Here is a 26,096-nt window from a genome sequence, read left to right on the forward strand (position 1 = left end):
CGACCCATGCAAACTCCTGTACTCCACCACCCTCCGAGCATCCCATTTGTTGTTGCTTTGGCGTGCAATACACCGCTTGACAGTGTAGTCGTGCATCAGAGTAATCTAGTGACGGCACGGAGGTAGTACACATTGTGAATAAACGTTGTGTTGTGGAACTTATACTATACAGTATAATGTACACACATGAAGATATGGTAGAAATGCTGCTGATCTATGGAGAATGTACGTTGACGGGAAATACGTTATGAGATTGCTTGTTTGTTGATAGTACTGTTAGCGAACATTATGATTATTAAGTTAATATGTCTGTTTTCTACCCTACTCTACATACCTGTACTGTATCCCGTTGTAGGTGGACTAAATGCTGTTCAGGCAGAACGACTGTACAGAAGACGATTCCCTGACAAGCCACCGCCTTCGCGCCGGATGTTGGGTCGTCTCACATCTCGTCTACGTGAAACGGGAAGCTTAAATCCAAGACCTCGACATCGTCCCAGAACACGCACAGATGAACGTGCTGAAGTTGCTGTGCTCGCTACCATAGCTGTGAATCCTCAAATCAGCACACGTCAAATTGAACGTGAAATTGGTGTATCGAAATCAAGGGCACAGCGTATTCTTAAACGTCATGAATTTCATCCTTACCATGTTCATTTACACCAGGATCTTCATGGAAATGACTTCCGCAATAGGGTAACATTTTGTCGGTGGGCTCAGCAAAAACATCTGACTAATCCACATTTTTTATAGATGTTCTCTTTACCGACGAGGCATCATTCTCCAACAAAGGAATTGTCAGTATGAGGAATATGCATTATTGGTCCGCAGACAATCCAAAATGGCTCCGTCAGGTAGAGCATCAACGTCCGTGGAAAGTTAATGTTTGGTGTGGGATTATTGGAGATACCATTATCGGACCTTTCTTTATAAATGGCATCCAAAATGGCAGACAGTACTCCAGATTTACACGACACAATCTTCCTGTTCTCTTGGACACCGTACCTCTGAACCGGAGAATGGTCATGTGGTATCAGCATGACGGATGCCCTGCACATAACGCCTTACGAGCACGACCACTTTAAGTTCCCTGGTAGGTGGATTGGACGAGGTGGCCCAGTTAGGTGGCCTGCCCGATCTCCGGACCTTACACCGCTGGATTATTTTCTTTGGGGATCAGTGAAGGATGCTGTTTACCAACATGAACCAACAACACCAGAGGACATGAAGCAACGCATTATTGATGCTTGTACAGCCATCAAAGAGGAAACAGTAGCACGAAGTAGGGCATCCTTAATCCGCAGAGTGACCCTATGTATGCAAGCCAATGGCCATCACTTTGAGCATGAGATGTGAACGCTGTGTTTAGTATGTAGTGCTGGTATCACAGTGGAAGTTTCTACAAAGGGCCATTTTACCCAGTGATGTTAAAAAACATTTGTTTGCAACAATTTGTCATTTAACGCATTAGATAAACATAACATTGATAATTATGTGATAATAAAACTAATTGGTTAAACATGTTTGCATTCATCTTCTATGTCCTACCTGAACTTCCCAAATCAAAACATTTTTACCTAAACAACGGTAAAACTTTTAGTCCACTTGCTCGTTTCACTAAAACCATCAACATGAATCTTACTATTACGAGTGAATGATTAACTGTCACTTGCGCTAGATCTACAGTAAAGTAAAGTTTTAACGTTGAACGGCATTACCTTTTTAGTAACCGATTAACGATAAGCGAAGTTAACTTTGTGACTAACGTTGCGGTACACAGACATGTTACAGAACCACATCACCCCTAGCCTATGGGATAAATACCTGCTGGAATGTACGACGTTAATGCAGGATGGCAGCAGACCGTATTATTCTTTTCGGACCTCTTGATAAGTATGGAAGTGTGATTACGCATGTCAATCACATCGCGATTACGGGCAGCATGGGGTTCACGCCTGAGCCTCAGGACGTGCGCTAGCAGCGCATGTCGGGTGTTCCAAGCGTCAACTTCGCGTCTCAATATCTAGGGATGTAATGGGAATATTGCGATGCAATCAACGCCATTGTGTATGTGCTTTGTCATGCTATGGATTGCTGAAGAAAAAATATAGGATGTCCATTTAAACACATATGCTTTCGTTTTAGAATGTTTCCAAATATGTACATTCATGAGCCCCAGCCCTACATTGATACCGGTGAAAGTCGTTTTCCAATAGCTGTTATTGTTCCAGAGATATTTTGGGTGGACAAGATAGCTGGGACACCCTGTATATATATATAATATATATATATATATATATATATATATATATATATATATATTGAAACGTCCCCTTTGAACAATTACAAATGACTGTGCTTAAACTGACACACAATATTTTGTTAGCGCAACGCAATCTGACTTTCAAAATTCCCTACAAAAGAATGGCCCTGACTAACATTAAACTATACCTTTCACAAATCACTTACCTCACAAAAATCTTTGCTGCTCAAGCTACTGCAATACAGCTAGCGCCACTACTGCCAGCTAAATAAAAGAGTCAAACTATGGAAGGCACTAACTACTGATAGGGATAGTTAGCAAATGAAAGATATTAATAGAGAACAAACAATGTATTTACCTTGATATCATCATATATAAATATAGCAGTTCATGACAAATTTCAAAACTCCGCCATCTCCCTCCCCACATCCACCACTGCTGGCGGCTCACCTCCAACTGCGCAACGCTACGCGCTGTTCACAGCCAGCTGCCTAACACTACAATGGCGAGTATTACAACAATGCAAAGCAGCCACAGACTGCACACAGCACAGCCAGTGATTTTCATACAGAGGTGGCGTTACCAATAAAAAAACCTAAACAGCCTACTTACATAGCCCCCATGCTCCCCACAAAAAATTTTACAAATTGGATTGGGCAGTGGCCAATACAGATTTGAAAATTTTTTTTCATAATTACAATAACAAAGAAATCAAATGCACACACTTATTGATACAATGTTGGTCAAAAGCTAAAATTGTCTCACAGTCCATAAAGACAGTCCTAATCGTACATAACAGGAGAATAGCAGTGTTTTTCTCAAAGTCTGAGCAGTAAAAGAAAATGCACACGGAAGTAGTGGATTTCCATGCAGTCTTGAAGAAGTAGTGTTGTCCTTCCAATGGAAAGACAGTGCTGACTCTCGACATGCAGACAGGTAATGGGCCACAACAGAGCAAACCCACAGCAGAGTCAGTCGAAATTTTGAAGAGTATTGGTAGGTAGGTCATCACAGAGCAGACCCATTGTAGTCCTGGTAGAGATTACGGTATTGGTGGGCCACCAGAGGTGCAGACCCACTGCAGTCCTTGTAGAAATAATGGCATGGTGGGTCATCATAGATGCAGACCCACTGTAGTCCTTGTAGAGATAATGGTACTGGTGGGTCATCAAAGATGCAGACCCACTGTAGTCCTTGGAGAGATAACCAGCAGCCATCTGTTGTGACTGTGCAGGTGCACAATCACCGTTGAAGAGTCTTGCGGATAATATAGCAAGTCCATAAACCACCACTTGTGCACTCACAAAGTTTTTGAAATTGTCCTTAGAACCAGCAATGCTGTTATCCAGTCCCTTGCTGAATCATTAACACACGTGCAAACACTATCAGTCCCTACTTCTCACATATTGTCCATATACTATGACCAACAGAAACGTGTGCAGTGAAATGTAACTAACAAGTTAATAATATCATGAACTGGTGACAATTACAATTTTATAACATAAGAATACAATAACAAAGGTACAAAACACATCATTAAAAACATAATAATACAGATAACGTTTGTAGTAATAGGGGCTTTACAAAAGAATAGAAATAAACATATACATCAGTGTTACAGGAATTATGACATAAGTAAATACATAAAAGATCAGAATAACTTTTGAAACATCAACTTTACACATGAGCATTAAAACGAAACAGAATTAATAATGTCTAACATCTTTACAAAGTAAATAACTTATTATTAACGCAAATTATATTTGAGGATAACAGTATTCCTCATCATAGTTCATGTAGCTGAGTATGAGAAAAATTCTACAACAAAAGTCTGATGAGGTAAACATATAAAGACAGGAAGAACATATATACACAAGGGTACCCAAACACATAGTGGGATAACACAAAAGGAAAGGACAGGGTTTGTTTCATTGCAGTATTTTGCAAACAAAACTTTCTTTGCTTCTTGGAGATCTCCCTTCATTCATCATTATTCCCAAAAGTCCTATCTAAGCCTGCCTTCTGTATTTCGTTCACATCCTCTGTCAAAAATAGTTTTTCTCTCTGCTTTCTGTATTCTGTTCACATCCTCTGTCAATAATAGTTTTTCTCCACTGTACAGTATCCTTTTTATTTTGCCAGACCATTTTCTGATAGCTTCTCAATGCATTTCTTATAAATTTATAATAGTTAGTTTCTTATATAGTCTCCTCTTAAGCTAACTTAAATCTACTGAGATCAGATACTAAACTAAGGGACGAGGCAATGCAGCAGCACATAACAAATTAACACAAACAGCAATGCAAAAAAATGGAAAATTGCAAAGCAAGCTACAGTAAATATAAATTACCAAGCAATGCAACATTACAACTAATATGAGCCAATGTACAGTAGCAAGAAAAATAAGTCAGTAGTAAAATTAGCTTAACAGAGTAACACAATTTAAAATTCAGTAGCACTATGCCTGGCAAAAAGCAGCAGCAAATATAAAAAATATAAAAAATATAAAACTTATGTCTATACATGACAAAGCTCAAGCAGAAAAAAATATTACAGTAAAAACAACAATGCAGATAAGGGAAATGTATATTCACATCTTAATATCTATGTAATTAAAGTGGTGCACCACAACAACTGATTGTAAAAAGAAATATTACCATGTACTTGAAAAGAAAATTATGTGTTACTGTTACTAGTTCCTTCTTATTGTTCTTTCCTTTCCAAGTGCTCCTTTTTTAAAGAATGTGGATCATAAAATAATTATTTAATAGATCTGTTGACAGAAAGTGTTCACATTAGCAAATGCATTTTATTTTATAAAAGCAATGCTGCAACACAGCTGGAAACCAGATATCAAGTGAAATAAGCAACTACGAAAAGCAAAGCATAAAAATATCATTCAATAGTCATGTGGCATTTCGTAAGTCAGTAGCTCTCAACTCTCATAGAAAGACACTTGTCATAATCAGGTGTGCAGATATACGAATATTTCCCATCAGTTCATAAGCATTGCAGTAATTAGTACAAAGTACGAGTAATCATATGTTTTCAGGTAATGAGCGTGTAATATTTGCGATGCTTTCTACAAAGGAATGTCAATAGCAAGGTTAATGGAAGTAATGAGGGTGTCGCATTTGCAATATTTTCTCTACAGGAATGCCAATGGCGAGGATAAAGGCCTGCCTTTTTTCTTTTTTTTTTCTACCTGTGCTTCCGGAAAGGCACACCCTAATGGCTTGTTCTCCAGGTGTTTGACACAGCTGCGTGCCCACGACGCATTACGTGCAGGTGGTCACTTAACTTTCTTACGGAAATATTTACGACACCAGTTTCCGCTACAGTGACAGTCTCACATAAAATTATTTCACAGGTCAAGAATTAGCGTTGCAAATCTGTAGAAAGAAAATCCTATGAATATAACGTTGTCCAAAAAATTTTCGCCAGCATTGTGATACATTCACGCATTTACACACATTTCATAACTCTTAAAGTACGATTCTTGGTTTCCAACATCCTTTTTCACAAGTCAAGAGTCCCTACCCACTATTCATTACTCCTTACCTTATTACACATATACGTATCCATCGACACTCGTCAATATTTCGTCATTATAAATATGAAGCATAATCAAATAACTCATATAGCCTCAGCCTATTAATCATAAACATACCTCAGCAGCATAATACACATCGTCGTCGTAAAAATAACATCATAACACCTCAGTCAAATCTCAAAATCGTCGTAGCTTCCTCCAATAATTACAAAAATTCTCTGCTCATGTCAAAAGTGTCATCTGCCTCAAACGTACTTTAAAAATCATGAATCCATACCAAATACATCATTCAAAGCTCTCATAGTATCACAATGGTTCCGAAAAAATATGAGCATTTCACAAAGTACAGACAAAATACAATTTCATAAGTGTGAAGTTATCCAACTGTGTAATTGCGTAAACATCTGTCACTGATGTAATAAAAAAGTTTATCTCTCAGTTACATGATCAGATAGCTGTGTAATTTGTGTGTTAGAGAAATATGGTACCGATGTGTAAAGTTGTATAAGCAAATACCATATTAGCTAGGGTTCCTTGTGGTTGCCAAACACATGGTACACAAAGTAGGCGTATACCCCCCTGAGGATTAATGTAATTATACCCTCAGGTTTTACAGATTACAGCGATGGAATGAAATATATCACGGAAAACTTTCTTTGTAATTCAAAAATCTTGAAAAATAAATGGCTTAAGTACAAAATCTCTCAAATGCGTGTCCTGTAGCGCTAAATGTGCGTCTTGCTGTAAGATAATTCTGTGGAAGTGTAGTAGTTATCGTCCTCCGAAAGCTAAGTTCTGCAGAAGTCAATGTACTTACCTCATAATACACAAAAGTGAAATGCTTTGCGTATAAATGTCTTAGTTATTACGCTTATTGCCGTGATGAGGAAAGTACTGTGCTGTAACGTATTGTTGTGCTATGGAAAAGGCAGTCTCATTGTAGCTATACCACAAAAGTTACTACTAAAACATGTTTTACTTTGCAGAATAAAACAGAAAAACTGTGCAGATATAAAACAGAAACACCGCAAAAGCAACATTGTATATTGTCACTCATTAGTAGAGTCGTGATAAAATCGTGCAGCTGTCACATAAACCAACCGCCGTGTCATCTGGTATCTCACAGAAAGTACTTTAAATCCAGAATATATTTTCAAGTAAACCGAAATGTTGCATTAGAATCTCATTAGCAGTACCAGTATATGTTCTAAGTATGTGAGCCTTATAGACGTTACGTAATCGTGCAACTAACAGGCAAGAATGTACAAATAACAACATTGTGTCGTCTGTTCACTATAACAATGCATTCATAATTTCTGTTGAAATAAGTTCTCTTGGTTCTTGATTGGATATTTAACTTCAAACATTGTTGTATGTTAACAGATTCTAAGTCTGACAAAGCGTACTAGTAGCGTCAATTGAAAAGTTTTATGGCAAAGACAAAGTTAAAAAGCAGATTATCTTTCAATAAACGGTTTTATATGTGAAGTGTGGTGAAATCCTTTACTCTTCATAGTACTCAGAGTTTGAACTCGAATGCGATTGTCATGCGGTATACGTCGGTAAAGAATGCTAAAATTTTTCTCAAGGCTAGCGTCTTATGTTATTTTTCTCGGAGCCAGCGGGCGCACGCGGCTGCCTGCTGTGCGAGTCATTGTCTGTCTCTTTGTTGGCGAGCGCCGTTATTGGGATTTGGAGACCTAACTTCTACAAATTCACTCTGACGAGAAGGCCCTGCTTTGTTTGAATCCCGCCAGTTATGATGCAATTCAGGTCTCTCGTTACGATCATATCGTCTGTCGTCATGTCGGTAGTTCCTGTAGTTTCTTTCTTGTCGGTTAAGTGGTGGAGAATTTCTCCCTGAATCGTAACTGCGCGCTGGACCGTTGCGTCTCAAGTTATTCTGTCTCCCGTAATAATAATTGTTTTGGTTCCCATATTGTCTGTTTCTCTGATTGTCTCTGTGATAGTCATTACCGCGGAGAGGTGATCTTTCCCTGTAATTATTACTGCTCTGCCAACGGTAGTCATACGGGTGGTGTCTGTTTTGGTCACGATTTTCGTTGTAAGAATAGGCTTGTCGGGTCCAGTTATTACTTTTGTCGTCACGGAATTGTGACGGATGTGACCTGTAGTGAATGTTTTCCTGTTTTCGCATCCCGCGACTGTCTGTGTCAATTTCTAATTCTTGTAACAGTCCCTGAAAAGCTTCAATGTTGTCCTTGCAACGTCCTGCTAAAATAATATGTCGTAAATGTTCAGGCAGTTTGATTAAGCAAATGCGGATGAGTTCTGAGGGGCTGTATGGGTTTTAAAGATATTGATTCTTGTGCAACATGTCTTCAAAATATTTCACAAGACTGGAAAACTCAGATTGTTCGAAACGTTTCATCATTATGATGCTATGTTTTACCCGGTCTTGTGTGGCTTGAGACCAATATGCTGAGAGGAAGGCATGGTAAAACTCTCCTTCACTGTGGCAATCGTGAATTACCGATCGCATTCTTACAGCTGGTTCATTCTCCAAGTAGCCACACATAAATTCTAATCTGTGTTCTAACGACCAGTTGGGAGGAAAACAATGCGAGAATTGATGGAGCCATGCTTGTGGATGAATGTCGTTGCCAGAATTCTTAAATGTTTTGAATTTACGTGTAGTAATGAACAGCTTATAGTCAAAATCATCATGTCGGCGAGTCGCATATCGGTCATTGTTACGTCGTTTCGGCGGTTCCATTTCAAAATTCGGTGCACCTTGCCAATTTCTTTCATAACTTCCGAAGTGTCCTGTGTTATTATTTTGTGGTTGTTCCGTATTTCTAAGTCCCTCTTCCCGTATTGGAGCGCGAGTGGCCTCTGAAATACGTAATTCTTGTATTACCTGAGTCAGCTGATCTTGTACTTCCCGGATTTCTCTTTGGTGTTGCGTATTAATTTGATTCTGATTTTGTTTGAATTTCCTAATTTGTTCGCACTCTTCTGTGTCATTAAAGACTACCGGTTTTGTGTCGTTCAGATTATCATCTACCTTCGTAGATAAGTTAGTGAACTGATCCGAAAGTTCGGCTACTTTCTCCGATAGTGAACACATTTCCTCAATGTATTTTTCTGAACCAAGTTTCAGAGTGTCCATTTGTGTTGAAATCGAATCTACTGTGTTCTTTAAGTTTTCCTGAGTTTTTGCAAGTTGCGTAACCGAATCGGTAGATGCAACTGAGTCAAATTTAGCTTGCAAGGTCTCATGATTTTCATGAACAATAATTTGCAGTTCTTTTATAGCTGCTTCGTGATTCTGTAATGCCTTTTCATGCCGCGAAAAAATAGGTTGAAAATGCTCACAAATTTGAGTTTTTACGTCATTACAGACTTTTTGACATTTCGATTCAATGTTATGTAACTCAGTAGTTAAATATTCACGCGTTTGTTCAAGAGTTTGTTCCAATGAGTCTAACTTTTGAAGCTGTTGCTGTGTTTGTCTCTGATTTTGTTCCAGTGTGTCTAACTGTTGCTGTGTTTGTCTCTAGTGTTGTTCCATTGTGTCTAACTTTTCAAGCTTTTGTCCCATTTGTTGCATTAATTGTAATAACAATGCACTGCTGTCTGAAACATGTTCCTCAGTGCTTTTCGGCAGTGAAGTTGCACCGGCAACATTCACATTTTGACAAGCGGAAAATGTGTCTTTGACTCATTTGAGAAAACGGTGAGAACCCAAAACCTGAGTCTGCAGTATTTGCAATATTGTGTTCTGTCATTCCCGATTCCTGAGGCGAGCTGTTTCCGACCAATCGATCGATAACGCTTCCCTGTTCACTACCCGTTTCACTGTCTACACTATTGTTTGCCGCCCGCTCCATTTCCCTATGCGCAATTACCAAATTACTACTTTGAACATTAGTTAATTCATTACTCTGCGGCGCTAACACACTGCTTTCGTCTTCACTGTCATTTCTCAGTTTACTTTGGAGCCTAGTATTACGTTTTTCACACGCCATAATTGTCACAATATTTCACACGATAACACAGAAAAGCACAATTTGAAGAGCAAAATAAAATAACATAGCAATGGAAATAATGTCTACTTAATTGCCAGCGCAGCTGCGAAATACTTGGTGCAAATCTACATGCATGCCACAACTGTTTTACTGTACAACAATGAAAAACTACAACTACAAAGGAAATTCTCTCTATGATTACGCGCTATCAATAAACAAAATCTACACTAATTACACAAACTACAAGAAAAAAAATCAGAAGATTCCAGTGAGGTATCCTCGGCTAAGGGTCGACATATGAAACGTCCCCTTTGAACAATTACAAATGACTGTGCTTAAACTGACACACAATATTTTGTTAGCGCAACGCAATCTGACTTTCAAAATTCCCTACAAAAGAATGGCCCTGACTAACATTAAACTATACCTTTCACAAATCACTTACCTCACAAAAATCTTCGCTGCTCAAGCTACTGCAATACAGCTAGCGCCACTACTGCCAGCTAAATAAAAGAGTCAAACTATGGAAGGCACTAACTACTGATAGGGATAGTTAGCAAATGAAAGATATTAATAGAGAACAAACAATGTATTTACCTTGATATCATCATATATAAATATAGCAGTTCATGACAAATTTCAAAACTCCGCCATCTCTCTCCCCACATCCACCACTGCTGGCGGCTCACCTCCAACTTCGCAACGCTACGCGCTGTTCACAGCCAGCTGCCTAACACTACAATGGCGAGTATTACAACAATGCAAAGCAGCCACAGACTGCACACAGCACAGCCAGTGATTTTCATACAGAGGTGGCGTTACCAATAAAAAAACCTAAACAGCCTACTTACAATATATATATATAATATAGAGTGATTTGACGGTTGTGCATCAAAATTACGTCACTCTGCTCGAAAAAGCACATCATTGCATAACCGTGAGAAAAAACACAGATTATTGAAATATGAAATACCAATAGACTTGGAAAGATAGGGGGAACAGCCTAGTGTCGTATTTAAAGAAATTACGAAAATTAAATAAAGTGTGCTTAAGAATTCATCTATTCTTTGCCGCTGCGCCCTTTTGACAGTTTCACCTTCAGTTTTTTGTATCTGTTTTTCTCAGCAATAATAAGCTTCAGGATTTTTCAAAATTCATGCGGGTTCGTGATCCACGCGGAGGAAATCGTAGACAAGGCATTATTACTACTCGACAAACTAACCAACGAAATTTGTTAGACTAATTAAAGAATCAGTTCAAGAATGAAAGTAGTCTAACGAATGAAGACACTAATACGAATTCAAAGCAATTGTAACATTTCATTTATATCTCTGAAGAAATGTACGAAAGTGATTTTTATTGTCAACTCGACAAACTTATCGATGATAATAGTAGCGTCAACTCGACAAACATATCAATCGTAATAGTTACACCGATTCAAGTATGGGGATAAAAAAAAGAAGGGAGGCGTCACTGCAGACTTATGCTGAAGGTTATTTTGAAGCCAGAAACATTAGCAAATTACTGTTTACGACTGCTTTTTGTTCATTATTTCTGTCGTGTGTGTGCAACGGCTGTTTTAAATAGTAAAAAATATAGATCTTTCATGAGTAACAGTGTGTCAGGAAGGAAGTTTCGGTCTTTTTTGTGTTCTTAAATGGGTATTTGCTCCAGTAATACGACACAGTCAGGTTGACGTCATGGAGAAGTGTTACCGCGGTGATTTAAGGATGTATGAATGCGATGAATCGAATGTTTTGAACTAGTTGTAATTCTGTCACAGACAGAAAAGGACTTGGAAGAGCAGTTGAAGGGAATGGACAGTGTCTTGAAAGGAGGATATAAGATGAACATCAACAAAAGCAAAACGAGGATAATGGAATGTAGTCGCTTTAAGTCGGGTGATGCTGGGGGAATTGGACTAGGAAATGAGACACTTAAAGTAGCAAAGGAGTTTTGCTATTCGGGGAGCAAATAACTGATGATGGTCGAAGTAGAGAGGATATAAAATGTAGACTGGCAATGGCAAGGAAATCGTTTCTGAAGATGAGAAACTTGTTAACATTGAGTAATGATTTAAGTGTCAGGAAGTCGTTTCTGAAAGTATTTGTATGGAGTGTAGCCATGTATGGAAGTGAAACATGGACGATAAATAGTTTAGACAAGAAGAGAATAGCAGCTTTCGAAATGTGGTGCTACAGAAGAATGCTGAAGATTAGATGGGTAGATCACATAACTAATGAGGAGGTACTGAATAGGATTGGGGAGAAGAGGAGTTTGTGGCACAACTTGACTAGAAGAAGGGATCGGTTTGGTAGGACATGTTCTGAGGCATCAAGGGATCACCAATTTAATATTGTAGGGCAGCGTGGAGGGTAAAAATCGTAGAGGGAGACCAAGAGATGAATACACTAAGCAGATTCAGAAGGATGTCGGCTGCAGTAGGTACTGGGAGATGAAGAAGCTTGCACAGAATAGAGTAGCATGGAGAGCTGCATCAGACCAGTCTCAGGACCGAAGACCAGAACAACAACAACAAGATGGCGGACATGGGCTTCAAGTTTATGACGTAATGCCACCTCTCTTCCTTTTTTGATCTCCATGGATTGAAGAATGAATTCAAGAATGTCTGTGGATAATGAGATTAAAGTGTTAATGTTATTATTATGATCATAAAACATTCTGAAATACTACTTTTTACAGATTGTATCATTTCTACTCTCATTTGTTTCGTTTAGTTTATCCCGATTTTTTTTCTTCCAATATAATGAAATGATCCTTACATTAAACTGAGTCGATACACATAAAAAACAAAAATTTGTCCGTTTTACTCGTTTTCATAGACAACTCGTATTTGACAAAAAATTTGATTATGGCTAAATTATTTTCACAAAAAGTGCCTAAAGGTTGCTTAGACATTTTTGCTATAGCTCCTGTGGAATCTGATTTCCGTGTGCTGACTCAGGAAACACTCTGTGTGCCTAGATAACTCTGCTTTTAGGCAATGTATCAAGATGAAACATGCACCAGAGTTTAAGTTAGACCTCCAACAACACAACTGTGAAAACCGCATCCAATTTTGTGCAATAGTTTCGGGTGATGCGTATACAAACTGAAGAACAGATAGGCAGACAGACAAACAAATCATCAAAAATTTTTGTACAGACATAGGTCAGTTACAATTTTATTATGTGTGTATATATAGATGTGTAATCTTGTTGCTTTGCTCCCTTCTCCGCTTTAATCCAAACTCGCACAAGTTCACCGATATGCAGGTTGGGGAAAGCTTCCTTTTTGAGCAGCTTAGTTGCTACTTTTAACTTCCTCGTCCGCAGCACGGAGATTGGTAGAGCCTCCCCTTTCGAGCTGTAACTGGCGAGAAGTGGCAACGCCGCGCGAGTTCTCGGGGCAGGGCCGTCAGAGGGCAGCAGCGTCCCGTGCGGCGCCGTGCCGCAAGCGCGGCCAAACCTCCCCTGCCGCCGCCGCCGCCGCTACTGCTGCCCGGATGGCCGATAATTGAGCGGCTTACGAACTTGGTACACCGGCCCTGCCCGGCCCGACTAGCCTACGCTGCGCCAACTCGGTCCCCAAACTACCTCTTCTCGCGGTTACCAGCAGCGCGCCCCACTAAATGCAGCTCAAAGTGCCCTCTGCAAGACGCCGACCACAGAGGGTGGTCTCATTATGCCCTCCGTTAAGGTCTCGCCATTAGTTGTTCGCGGTCAGAAAATCGTCCTTGTCAAATAATCAGCTTGCTGCAGTTCTTACCACAGACGTAAACACGTGTTTCCAATTAATCTTAAACAAAATTCTCTAATTTCTATTTTGTGAATGTCAAAAATTGACCGGTATTCACGACAGTGTTAATAGAAAGGACGATACCACACGTATGGTTGAAAATGATGATCTAGCAGTGTTTCCGTGATTCATCTGGTCCTGTTTCTGTAAGATCTTTATGTGGCCGTTATTGGCCTAAACCAATAACTTGAACTGAATTTTTTTTGTGATTGTGCTGTGGAATAAGCAACTGTAGGGGATAATTTATTTGTTGGAAATCAGGAAAAGAAGAACCCTTTAAGAGTTAAGGAAAGGTACTTTGAACTGGGTTGCAGTATGTACTGGGAGATGAAGAAGCTTGCACAGGATAGAGTAGCATGGAGAGCAGCATCAAACCAGTCTCGGGAATGAAGACCACATCAACAACAACAACAACAACAACAACAACAGCAACAACAAGTTTGAACTGAGCCCAATATGAAAAAACTGATGTAAGATCGTATATTATTGTAAAATGAGTGGGACACTTCAGGCACAGACAGGATAACAACAACAATAACAAGTTTGAACTGAGCCCAATATGAAAAAACTGATGTAAGATCGTATATTATTGTAAAATGAGTGGGACACTTCAGGCACAGACAGGATAACAAATCAATTTCTCTCTACAAGCAGACAGAGATGACAAATAACAGTTTTTCAACCACTAAGCGGATTGAAAAATGGTTCAAATGGCTCTGAGCACTATGGGACTTAACATCTATGGTCATCAGTCACCTAGAACTTAGAACTACTTAAACCTGACTAACCTAAGGACATCACACGACACCCAGTCATCACGAGGCAGAGAAAATCCCTGACCCCGCCGGGAATCGAACCCGGGAACCCGGGCGCGGGAAGCGAGAACGCTACCGCACGACCACGAGCTGCGGACAAGCGGATTGAAACATTACCTGACCGGTAATGGCCCATTTGCTACCTGTCTGTAAAACATTAGAATACAGATGAATGGGATGGATGGTAGTTATATCTTAATGTGGGCGCTCCAAAGCATACGTTGTAGGACTGTGCAATCTGCGAAGACGCAGCGGGTAATGGTCGTCAGACATTAACGACCTTTTTTTTAAAAAAAAAATTCTGACTGGTTCGATGCGGCCCGCCACGAATTCCTCTTTTATACCAGTCTTTTCATGTGAGAGTAGTTCTTGAAACTTACTTCCTGAATTATTTGCTGGATGTATTTCAATCGCCGTTTTCCCGTACAGTTTTTACCCTCTACAGCTCTCTAGTACCGTAGAAGTTATTCCGTAGCGTCTTAACAGGTATTTTAGCATCCTGTTCCTTCTTCTTGTCAGTGTTCCCCATATATCCGCTTCCTCGCCGATTCTCCTGCGAACCTCCTCATTCCTTACTTTATCAGTCCACCTAATTTTCAACGTTCTCCTGTAGCACCGCATCTAAAATGCTTCTGTTCTCTTCTGTTCCTGTTTTGCCACAGTCCATGATTAACAGCCATACAAATCTGTACGCCAAATGTACGTTCTCAGATATTTCTTCCTTAAATTGTGGCCTACGTTTGAAACTGTTTTAACTAGTACACTTCCCTTGGTCAGGAATGCCAAATTTCGCCTGTGTTGTCTGCTTTTTACGTCCTCCCCGCTTCCATTAAATATGCTGGACCACAAAACAGCGCTGAGGAACGAGTCAATCTGGCGTTTCTTGGACTATACTGCAGCTGCAGCATCAGAAAAGCTAAAGACGACTTCGCGAAGTGTCCAACTACACGTCAGCAGGCTGCCAGCCCGGTTAGACAATGTACTCTGCACGTGAAGAGAAAGCAACTGAAAGCGGGCCGCCGGCCATTGTGGCAGAGCGGTTCTTGGCGCTTCAGTCTGGAACCACGCGACCGCTACGGTCGCAGGCTCGGGCATGGATGTGTGTGATGTGTGATGTCCAGTTTATGGGACTGATGACTTCAGATGTTAAGTCCCATAGTGCTCAGAGCTTTTTTTTCTTTTGAAGCGGGCCACCTGAATGAAATGTTTATCAAGACTTTCCATCGCACTGGTGCAAATGATGACGGAACTGTGGAGTCTAAGACATTACTATGAATCATGGAAACACTTGTTACAGAGCAAACTCTGATGAAACGCTGACCTATACGCGAGGAATCAAGCAGACAGTGGCTGCTGCCTTGGGCAGTATGAGGACGGATGCAGCAGCGAAAACAGCCATTTACAGTTTAAATGCATCCCAACAAACTAACATACACAGAATGGTATCTATAGCACCGACAGTAGTATTAGTAGTTGGGTAATTGGTTAAGGGGTTTATTGTAGTTTTATAGTGGCAGAAAGTAGTTGTAATATTAGCATTTTTTTAGTATTTCAATTTTTATTTTTTCATAATATTTATAATTTTTTTATCATCTGTAGTAATCTGAGTTGTGTGACCTATGTTAGCTTCCCAGATAATAGGCTGCACTTGTGGAAAATAAATAAATAAACAATAAATAACCACAGACTTCTCTCCATTACACAGTAATGCCATTCTTTCCATCATATTAGTAAGCCACGTGGTTCCTACGGCAAAATATTTGAAATAAATTCTCTTAATGAATCTTCCACTTAGTAACGGGGTGAGTGCTGATTTGAAATGTCCTGGAAGATTAACACTGTTTGCAGTTCCGGGACACGAAGCCTGAGCTTTATTTTTGTTTGGCAGCCTACCGACTGAGCTATCACGGTACAAATCAATACACGTCCTCATTCTGGAAACAGTCTGCTTGTCTGAGAGAAAGCAATTTTTCCGCTGTATCCTTGATTCCTGATGTGTTAGTTCCACAAGCGACGCAGAAGGGCCTCTGTGAAACAAATGCTGTGAGGACGGGTCATAAGTTGTGCCTGAACACCTCAGCCCGTAGGAGCATCACGTGCGAAAGGCATGGTTATAGTTCTGATCCAAACCACAGATTTCATCCACCAGGAAGTTTCTTTTTGAGTAAAGTTTGTCAGTCGGAGCTTCTGCGAATTTGCAACACATTGTGAGGGCTTAATCGGCTGATGAATGAGGTTACACACCTTCCACGTGTCACGTAGTCTGGTGCAAGACTTTCGGTGACTACATTGTCGGACGTGTCAAATGCGTGACTTCCTGCTAACTGTCACTGTGCATAAAGTGAAGTGTCGTGTTTGTGACGTTCATGTTGATGAGAGAAAGGAGATATGTAACTCTGTGCCAGAGGGCAGCCAACTCCACACGAGTGTCACTCGTCTGTCAGATGTGTGGCGGGCTTTGTCCCAGTTTATTCGGAGCCGGGAGTCGTCGCACAAACGTGATTAGCAACCTCGTTTCCAGTTCTCATTGTGACAGCGCTTAAAGGAATTCGGAGCTGTTGGCACATGTACGAACTCAAATTCTTGTTACATTTGTCGTCATTACTACCAAGTCAAAACTATACTGAAGAAATTTATATGTACAATAAACTCTCAGCGAAGCACATTTCTTTTTGTTCCTTGACTTGGCGTAAAATCCCGAGAATTTGGATCTCCACGTCTTTCTGCTGAAGTATTGTTTCAAGAATGAATCACAAAATTTCTTGTGCACTCTTTAAATGAAGATAGAAATTTTATGAAGGCCAGTAAGTGGGGTTTAAACCTTTTTTAACGTAATAAATCTATTGAAAGTTCGGTATCCCACGCTAGGGTACAACTTCTTCGTCTTTCCCCACAGCGCGCTGCTAGGATTAGTGCGGAAGAGACTTGACTCGCACACCACATAGTTTGTTAAGGTAATTAGTATTTGACTGGGACCCTCCGCAGTCAGTCAAGAGCTTAGCCTGAAGGTAGAGAGAAAATTCACTATTCAATTACCCGAAAGCTTTAGCGGCTGCATCAGACGAAACGCCCTGCATCCTCAGCGCAAGAATCAGTATTACAAACGTAGTTTTACTATCACTAAGTATGTCTAAAACAGTCTATTCACTAAGGTCGCAAGGTTCTTAGATAACGCCTCTGTTCTGAACTATGAATAGAGTCACCGTGTAGCAATAATTTCACCGGGAACATTTTTAATCATCAGCTAAAATGAACACACTGGTTGCTTTGGAATGATGTTCTAGCGCATTAAAACTGGAACACATGGTCGTGTGATACTTCTCCGCTGACGTAAGTGATGGCAGTGATGTGTCCTGTGACAGCTGGCTTTATGGAATAAGAGCAATAACGTGGGTCGACTTGGAAGCGTGGCAGAATGGAAGCCTCAAGTTTATATATGCCACTGGCCACACCGTGTATGAAGTTGCCAGATTTGCAGGTGTACAAATGCGGACCATCTGATGTCTCTATAAGGAAAGGTGTACCATTCGCCGCCATGTAACTCAGTGTAAGGTCATTCGTCGTAAAATGACCAGACACGAGTGTTACGCCTTGTAAATGTCAGTTGCCAAATTCTGCTGTCGGTGAGTTTAGGTCCATCTCAAGAAGTTCCCGAGCGAACATAGCGGAATGGATCGCATGCTGTGGACATTTAACATTGGGTACCACATAGAAGGCCATTCCTCAGAATCGTAAACAAAGCTGCACGTCTTCAGGGGTCGAACAACGCAGATCATGGACAGTCGCTAAATGTAGGCGTGTAGCGTGGTCCGACGATTCTCAATTTTACCTCTTCTCAGATAATGCAAGGCGATGAATACGCCAACACGGCAATAACTCATTTAACGCGCAGGGTGTGGAGGGTGTACTCAGGAGGAGGCGGATCTGTAATGTTTTGGATGCGTACTCTCTAATTCATGTTACGGTGAACATGAATCAGGATCTGTATTCAAGATTCACATTAATCAAACGTTGCTCATTCTTTTACTTATTCATGATGAGTATCCTGTAGGCACTACCGTCTTCTAATTCACAAAATCCCTGTTCTCTAGGCTGTTGACGAATACGCAGATAGCTTATTTGAACTGTTCCCCTAATTCATCTGACCATCTTAAAGAAACAGCGGGTGGGAATCGTACGATGGACGTTCAGTGCGTAATGCAACACATTATTTTCTGAAAGCAGCTTGGTTACATTCAGGATTTCTATGCAACATATTATGCCGCACTCTTTTATCTACGAAACCCTATTTTTCAACATAATCTCCGTTCATGTACGTGCTGCTTCTCATGCCCAAACAGATGTAAGCCGGAAATTTCGAACCCGATCTGTAGGGTGGATGAAGAAGAAGAGACCAGTGGAGTTTGGCGCGCTTCTTTCCGGTACGGAGACTTTGGTGAGATCTTGCATTCTCATGGAGTGGGAAAAGTTCGTTTGCATTTTTGAGGAGACGAACACGCTAAATTCGTTTCTTCAATTTCACAGCTGTGTGCGACCGGCCGGCACGCCGGAGATCGGACAGGTTTGCGCGATCTAGTTGCGATGATGACAGACGCCTCCCCCGACTCACATGCTTTTGTTCACTGCCAGGGCTCCGTAGAAACCCCTGTCAGTATTTACCACGCTCTCATTTTCCGCCAACAGAAACACAATGGCAGCTCTATGCTTGGAACGTAACTCCATTGCAGATGCTATTTTTAAGGCCAGCTATCGGAGCTTCCTAACCCTATAGAGGCTAAATTCCGAATTTTTTCAGCCGAAATTGGTCGAGAAAATAAAATGTGTTGCATTACTTATTGAACGCCCCTCGTATGAATCAATACGCTACAGTCTGGAACCGCGCGGCCGCTACGGTCGCAGGTTCGAATCCTGCCTCGGGCATGGATGTGTGTGATGTCCTTAGGTTAGTTATGTTTAAGTAGTTCTAAGTTCTAGGGGATCGATGACCTTAGAAGTTAAGTCCCATAGTGCTCAGAGCCATCTGAACCAATATCCCCACACTGTGGAGGCTGTATCGGATTCTGTCATAAACGAATGGCTTCAACAGGATATGGTATAGTTGAATAAACTTTTGGACTGTCTTCTTCGCGAAAATGTTAATATAAAAAGTTCAGGTGGTGTTAGACGGTATTTACGCGATGTCTCCCGCGTGATTATGCAGGCACTGTAATTAACCAAAGCCTACGAAGCTACGAGGAAAGTAGAACAGACAGCCCCACTCAGTGCCAGCTGAATTCTGAGAGACCGCATCCGGCTGCTGGTTCTGTCCAGAGCGGCCAACAGACGAGTTTCATGTCCTCAGCAGCTGTCCCCGCCTCGTCATAAAACGACCCAGACACATTCCGTCCCGTTTACTGCTCGCCTGGCCTTGCCCATTCCTATCGACAGTTTTTTGCAAGGGAGAGGATTTCTACATTCTGAAGACCCATATAAAACCGAGTTGTTACAGTATTGCATTGTGCTTAAATTTTGAATACTTGTATTATCTGTATATTGGAACTCAGATTATAGATAGACTTTCCGATTTAAGACGTATTCGGGGTGCCGAAAAAATGTCAGTATTTTATACGTAGGCTCATAGAAATTCTGTTGCACTACTCAGTATAAACTGCCAGTCTCGCAGAAACTGTACGTAGTTAGTATTATTAACAATTCGTCTGTGTTTATCACAGAACCAAGTCACCCAACGTCGTTCTATTAAACTTCCACTTGCAGTTATGTTACATTAAAAATGCAGGGCCCTGGATACTAAAAATATTATTCGGACTCAGATTCTTAACTACGGGCCGTTTAAAAACTGATTCATCCGATATCTCGAGGCTATAGCTTCTATATGAAAGAAGTCAGAAACTGGGGGTGAATTTTGACTTACACATAAACTTACAAAGCTTTGACTTTCAAAATAACATCCAATACTACAAGGGCATATCTTCCAAATACACTCCTGGAAATTGAAATAAGAACACCGTGAATTCATTGTCCCAGGAAGGGGAAACTTTATTGACACATTCCTGGGGTCAGATACATCGCATGATCACACTGACAGAACCACAGTCACATAGACACAGGCAACAGAGCATGCACAATGTCGGCACTAGTACAGTGTATATCCACCTTTCGCAGCAATGCAGGCTGCTATTCTCCCATGGAGACGATCGTAGAGATGCTGGATGTAGTCCTGGGGAACGGCTTGCCATGCCATTTCCACCTGGCGCCTCAGTTGGACCAGCGTTCGTGCTGGACGTGCAGACCGCGTGAGACGACGCTTCATCCAGTCCCAAACATGCTCAATGGGGGACAGATCCGGAGATCTTGCTGGCCAGGGTAGTTGACTTACACCTTCTAGAGCACGTTGGGTGGCACGGGATACATGCGGACGTGCATTGTCCTGTTGGAACAGCAAGTTCCCTTGCCGGTCTAGGAATGGTAGAACGATGGGTTCGATGACGGTTTGGATGTAGCGTGCACTATTCAGTGTCCCCTCGACGATCACCAGTGGTGTACGGCCAGTGTAGGAGATCGCTCCCCACACCATGATGCCGGGTGTTGGCCCTGTGTGCCTCGGTCGTATGCAGTCCTGATTGTGGCGCTCACCTGCACGGCGCCAAACACGCATACGACCATCATTGGCACCAAGGCAGAAGCGACTCTCATCGCTGAAGACGACACGTCTCCATTCGTCCCTCCATTCAAGCCTGTCGCGACACCACTGGAGGCGGGCAGCACGATGTTGGGGCGTGAGCGGAAGACGGCCTAACGGTGTGCGGGACCGTAGCCCAGCTTCATGGAGACGGTTGCGAATGGTCCTCGCCGATACCCCAGGAGCAACAGTGTCCCTAATTTGCTGGGAAGTGGCGGTGCGGTCCCCTACGGCACTGCGTAGGATCCTATGGTCTTGGCGTGCATCCGTGCGTCGCTGCGGTCCGGTCCCAGGTCGACGGGCACGTGCACCTTCCGCCGACCACTGGCGACAACATCGATGTACTGTGGAGACCTCACGCCCCACGTGTTGAGCAATTCGGCGGTACGTCCACCCGGCCTCCCGCATGCCCACTATACGCCCTCGCTCAAAGTCCGTCAACTGCACATACGGTTCACGTCCACGCTGTCGCGGCATGCTACCAGTGTTAAAGACTGCGATGGAGCTCCGTATGCCACGGCAAACTGGCTGACACTGACGGCGGCGGTGCACAAATGCTGCGCAGCTAACGCCATTCGACGGCCAACACCGCGGTTCCTGGTGTGTCCGCTGTGCCATGCGTGTGATCATTGCTTGTACAGCCCTCTCGCAGTGTCCGGAGCAAGTATGGTGGGTCTGACACACCGGTGTCAATGTGTTCTTTTTTCCATTTCCAGGAGTGTATATGCAGATACCACCAAGAAACACTTTTAGCGGTTATACTTAGAATCTGTCTTTAATATCCTTTCTCAAATGTTCTAAATGTCCTGTGTCGAACGCACGGCAAACATCTGGTACATACATAGATCCTGTCACGAACACATACTGCGGGATCAGATGACCTTGGGGGGCCCGTTGAGACAGCTCACTGTTAAGAAATGTTTCTGCGTGCAGATATCAGTGCCGCGGTGATCCATATTGTTCTAAAATGAAATCTGCTATGTGTTCTCATAACTAGCGGTGGTGAAGGCAGCGACACGTTGTGGACTGCACCCCACGATAGAACAAAGACGCTGGGACACATGTATCTCAGCCCGCACTAACTGCTGGGTCCAAGGAGGGAAGGTGAAACATGAGAGTTCAGCATTTCGTCGACGATGAGGTCGTTAGGGACGCAGTACAAAATCGAACTAAGAAACAAAAACGAAATAGCCTGGTCTTTTCCAAAGAAAATATTCTTCGCCGTAGCCAATTATGCAAATGGCGGACAATCTAGATACTGACGGCCGACCGGGAACGACGTTCTGTTTCTCCCGAACTCTTTTTCAGTGTATTTCCACTGTCTCATGTTGTTCGGTGAGAGTGAACGATCTCACTTGGGGTGGATGAGCCAAACTGCGCAGAGGCTACACGCAGCATCATATTCATTGACTGATTATGGAACCATACCGACACCATCCCGGAGCGATTAGGTTGCTCATTGTCTTGCTGATTGTACAACATGTTGCCTGCGAGGTGCTATAGCCGAACAAATGGATGTATGTGATCCGGCACTAGCTTTGTGATACTATGTCTATTTCTTTTAAGGAATTCAGTTACAAATTAAGATGAGAAACCTTTCCTCCCGACTTTCTCTGTGCCCCTGGGACGAAAGTGACACTGAAACTGTACATCATACCCTCTTCATAGGAGGGATTTATGCCGAGGTTAATTTTAGTGCCGGCCGCGGTGGCCGAGGGGTTCTAGGCGCTTCAGTCCGGAACCGTGCGACTGCTACGGTTGCAGGTTCGAATCCTGCCTCGGGCATGGATGTGTGTGATGTCCTTAGGTTGGTTAGGTTTAAGTAGTTCTAAGTTCTTGGGGACTGATGACCTCAGATGTTAAGTCCCATAGTGCTCAGAGCCATATGAACCATTTGAACGATTTTCTTTCTGGAACCGAGTTTTTGAATAGGATTCAACAGAAACACTTAGCTTCAGTTTTGCAAACCACGTCCTGGAGTAAGCAGCATGTAGAGTCGACGTAGTCAGTGTTAATCACAGAGGACCTCTTGGTAGGCGCCACTTTGGTGAACATCTAGCATTTACGCCCCACACACTTTAGGATCACAGGGCTTTTCAAAATAAAGTATGAGGTTTACTAAGCGCTACTCTTACATGATGTACGTGATCCTCGCTAACAGAATAACGCATGTCGGCTGGCGGCTGCACACCACTGGGATACACTACGTTCTAGAGGCTCGTAGCACGCCACTATGCTCCACTGTTGCTGCTCACTTGCAGTTTGTCTCTCGTCTCAATCCTGTAGTGGATTACTTGCATGTGATTTGACGATCAGCAGGTGTATGAAATATTATTCCAAATTAATCGCTGAATGCAAATTTCATGACTTCACCTGCAGTGGGTATAGATGTGTTACCCAACTGACATGTGAAAATTTGTGCAGGATTGAGAATCGAACCTGGATTTACCGCTTATCGACAGCGGTCGACTTAACAACTTCGGCTATCCATACACTGTTTCCGGCCAGATCCGAACTTCCATATCGATGGTAGGCAATGAAACCTCGAAACTTCATTTTGTTAAATGTTACAGGAGAAATACAAACGATTTCCTAAAAAATAAATAACGTGATACAGATAATGATGCTACATGTGTAACTACACTCCTGGAAATGGAAAAAAGAACACATTGACACCGGTGTGTCAGACTCACCATACTTGCTCCGGACACTGCGAGAGGGCTGTACAAGCAATGATCACACGCACGGCACAGCGGACACACCAGGAACCGCGGTGTTGGCCGTCGAATGGCGCTAGCTGCGCAGCATTTGTGCACCGCCGCCGTCAGTGTCAGCCAGTTTGCCGTGGCATACGGAGCTCCATCGCAGTCTTTAACACTGGTAGCATGCCGCGACAGCGTGGACGTGAACCGTATGTGCAGTTGACGGACTTTGAGCGAGGGCGTATAGTGGGCATTCGGGAGGCCGGGTGGACGTACCGCCGAATTGCTCAACACGTGAGGCGTCAGGTCTCCACAGTACATCGATGTTGTCGCCAGTGGTCGGCGGAAGGTGCACGTTCCCGTCGACCTGGGACCGGACCGCAGCGACGCACGGATGCACGCCAAGACCGTAGGATCCTACGCAGTGCCGTAGGGGACCGCACCGCCACTTCCCAGCAAATTAGGGACACTGTTGCTCCTGGGGTATCGGCGAGGACCATTCGCAACCGTCTCCATGAAGCTGGGCTACGGTCCCGCACACCGTTAGGCCGTCTTCCGCTCACGCCCCAACATCGTGCAGCCCGCCTCCAGTGGTGTCGCGACAGGCGTGAATGGAGGGATGAATGGAGACGTGTCGTCTTCAGCGATGAGAGTCGCTTCTGCCTTGGTGCCAATGATGGTCGTATGCGTGTTTGGCGCCGTGCAGGTGAGCGCCACAATCAGGACTGCATACGACCGAGGCACACAGGGCCAACACCCGGCATCATGGTGTGGGGAGCGATCTCCTACACTGGCCGTACACCACTGGTGATCGTCGAGGGGACACTGAATAGTGCACGCTACATCCAAACCGTCATCGAACCCATCGTTCTACCATTCCTAGACCGGCAAGGGAACTTGCTGTTCCAACAGGACAATGCACGTCCGCATGTATCCCGTGCCACCCAACGTGCTCTAGAAGGTGTAAGTCAACTACCCTGGCCAGCAAGATCTCCGGATCTGTCCCCCATTGAGCATGTTTAGGACTGGATGAAGCGTCGTCTCACGCGGTCTGCACGTCCAGCACGAACGCTGGTCCAACTGAGGCGCCAGGTGGAAATGGCATGGCAAGCCGTTCCACAGGACTACATCCAGCATCTCTACGATCGTCTCCATGGGAGAATAGCAGCCTGCATTGCTGCGAAATGTGGATATACACTGTACTAGTGCCGACATTGTGCATGCTCTGTTGCCTGTGTCTATGTGCCTGTGGTTCTGTCAGTGTGATCATGTGATGTATCTGACCCCAGGAATGTGTCAATAAAGTTTCCCCTTCCTGGGACAATGAATTCACGGTGTTGTTATTTCAATTTCCAGGAGTGTATATAATAGAAGCCTGCTTATTGCCATATTAGAGAAATCCGTGCACTTTCATATCTTGCTTTGATAATGGAGTTACTGATTACTGGAACCACGAGGTTTTCAGAGGCAAATGGAATTACATCGCCTACCATCGATATGTTGCTGTCCATATCCTTGTATCGTATTATGTTGCGAACTGAAAGGAGCCATACATAAGACTACCACATGAGGATGTGGACAGTGACATATGGAGGTTTGGATAGGGCCGGGAAGCGTGCACGGATAGCCAAAGTGGTTAAGACAACTGCTCACGATAAGCGGGAAATCCGGATTCGATTCTCGGCCCCGCACATATTTTCATACATTATTGGGTAGTTCAAATGGCTCTGAGCACTGTGGGTCTTAACATCTGAGGTCATCAGTCCCCTAGAACGTAGAACTACTTAAACCTAACTAACCTAAGGACATCACACACATCCATGCCCGAGGCAGCATTCGAATCTGCGACCGTAGCAGCCGAGCGGTTCCGGACTGAAGCGCCTAGAACCGCTCGGCCACCGCGGACGGCTTATGTGTAGTAAATTTGTAGTCAATAAAATGATGTGAATAAGTTCACAGTCAGCGAATAATTGCTGTAATGGCTTAGTTGATACCACTTTGTAACTTTTATCTTAATTGATGCTTTGTCAAATGTGAAACCTAATATTGGATACTAGTCCACTGCTTTCCCAATTTAAGTGCTCAGTACTAGTTTTTTTGTGCGTAAATGTTTAATGCAGTATAAATTTCAATAAATGTGTCAAAATTGGGCTTTTCCCATCGTTATTATTGGGGTGTAGCCCACGTTGCTGTTCTACATCTACATCTCCATGATAAGCTTTGATTAATTGATGTTCACAACGACTGCTTGATTCATGGCTGTAACTGGGGTCGTATCAGATGCTTTCAAATTG

The sequence above is a fragment of the Schistocerca americana genome, chromosome 2 (genome assembly GCF_021461395.2).
Source record: "Schistocerca americana isolate TAMUIC-IGC-003095 chromosome 2, iqSchAmer2.1, whole genome shotgun sequence".
In the NCBI taxonomy this organism is placed as follows: domain Eukaryota; kingdom Metazoa; phylum Arthropoda; class Insecta; order Orthoptera; family Acrididae; genus Schistocerca; species Schistocerca americana.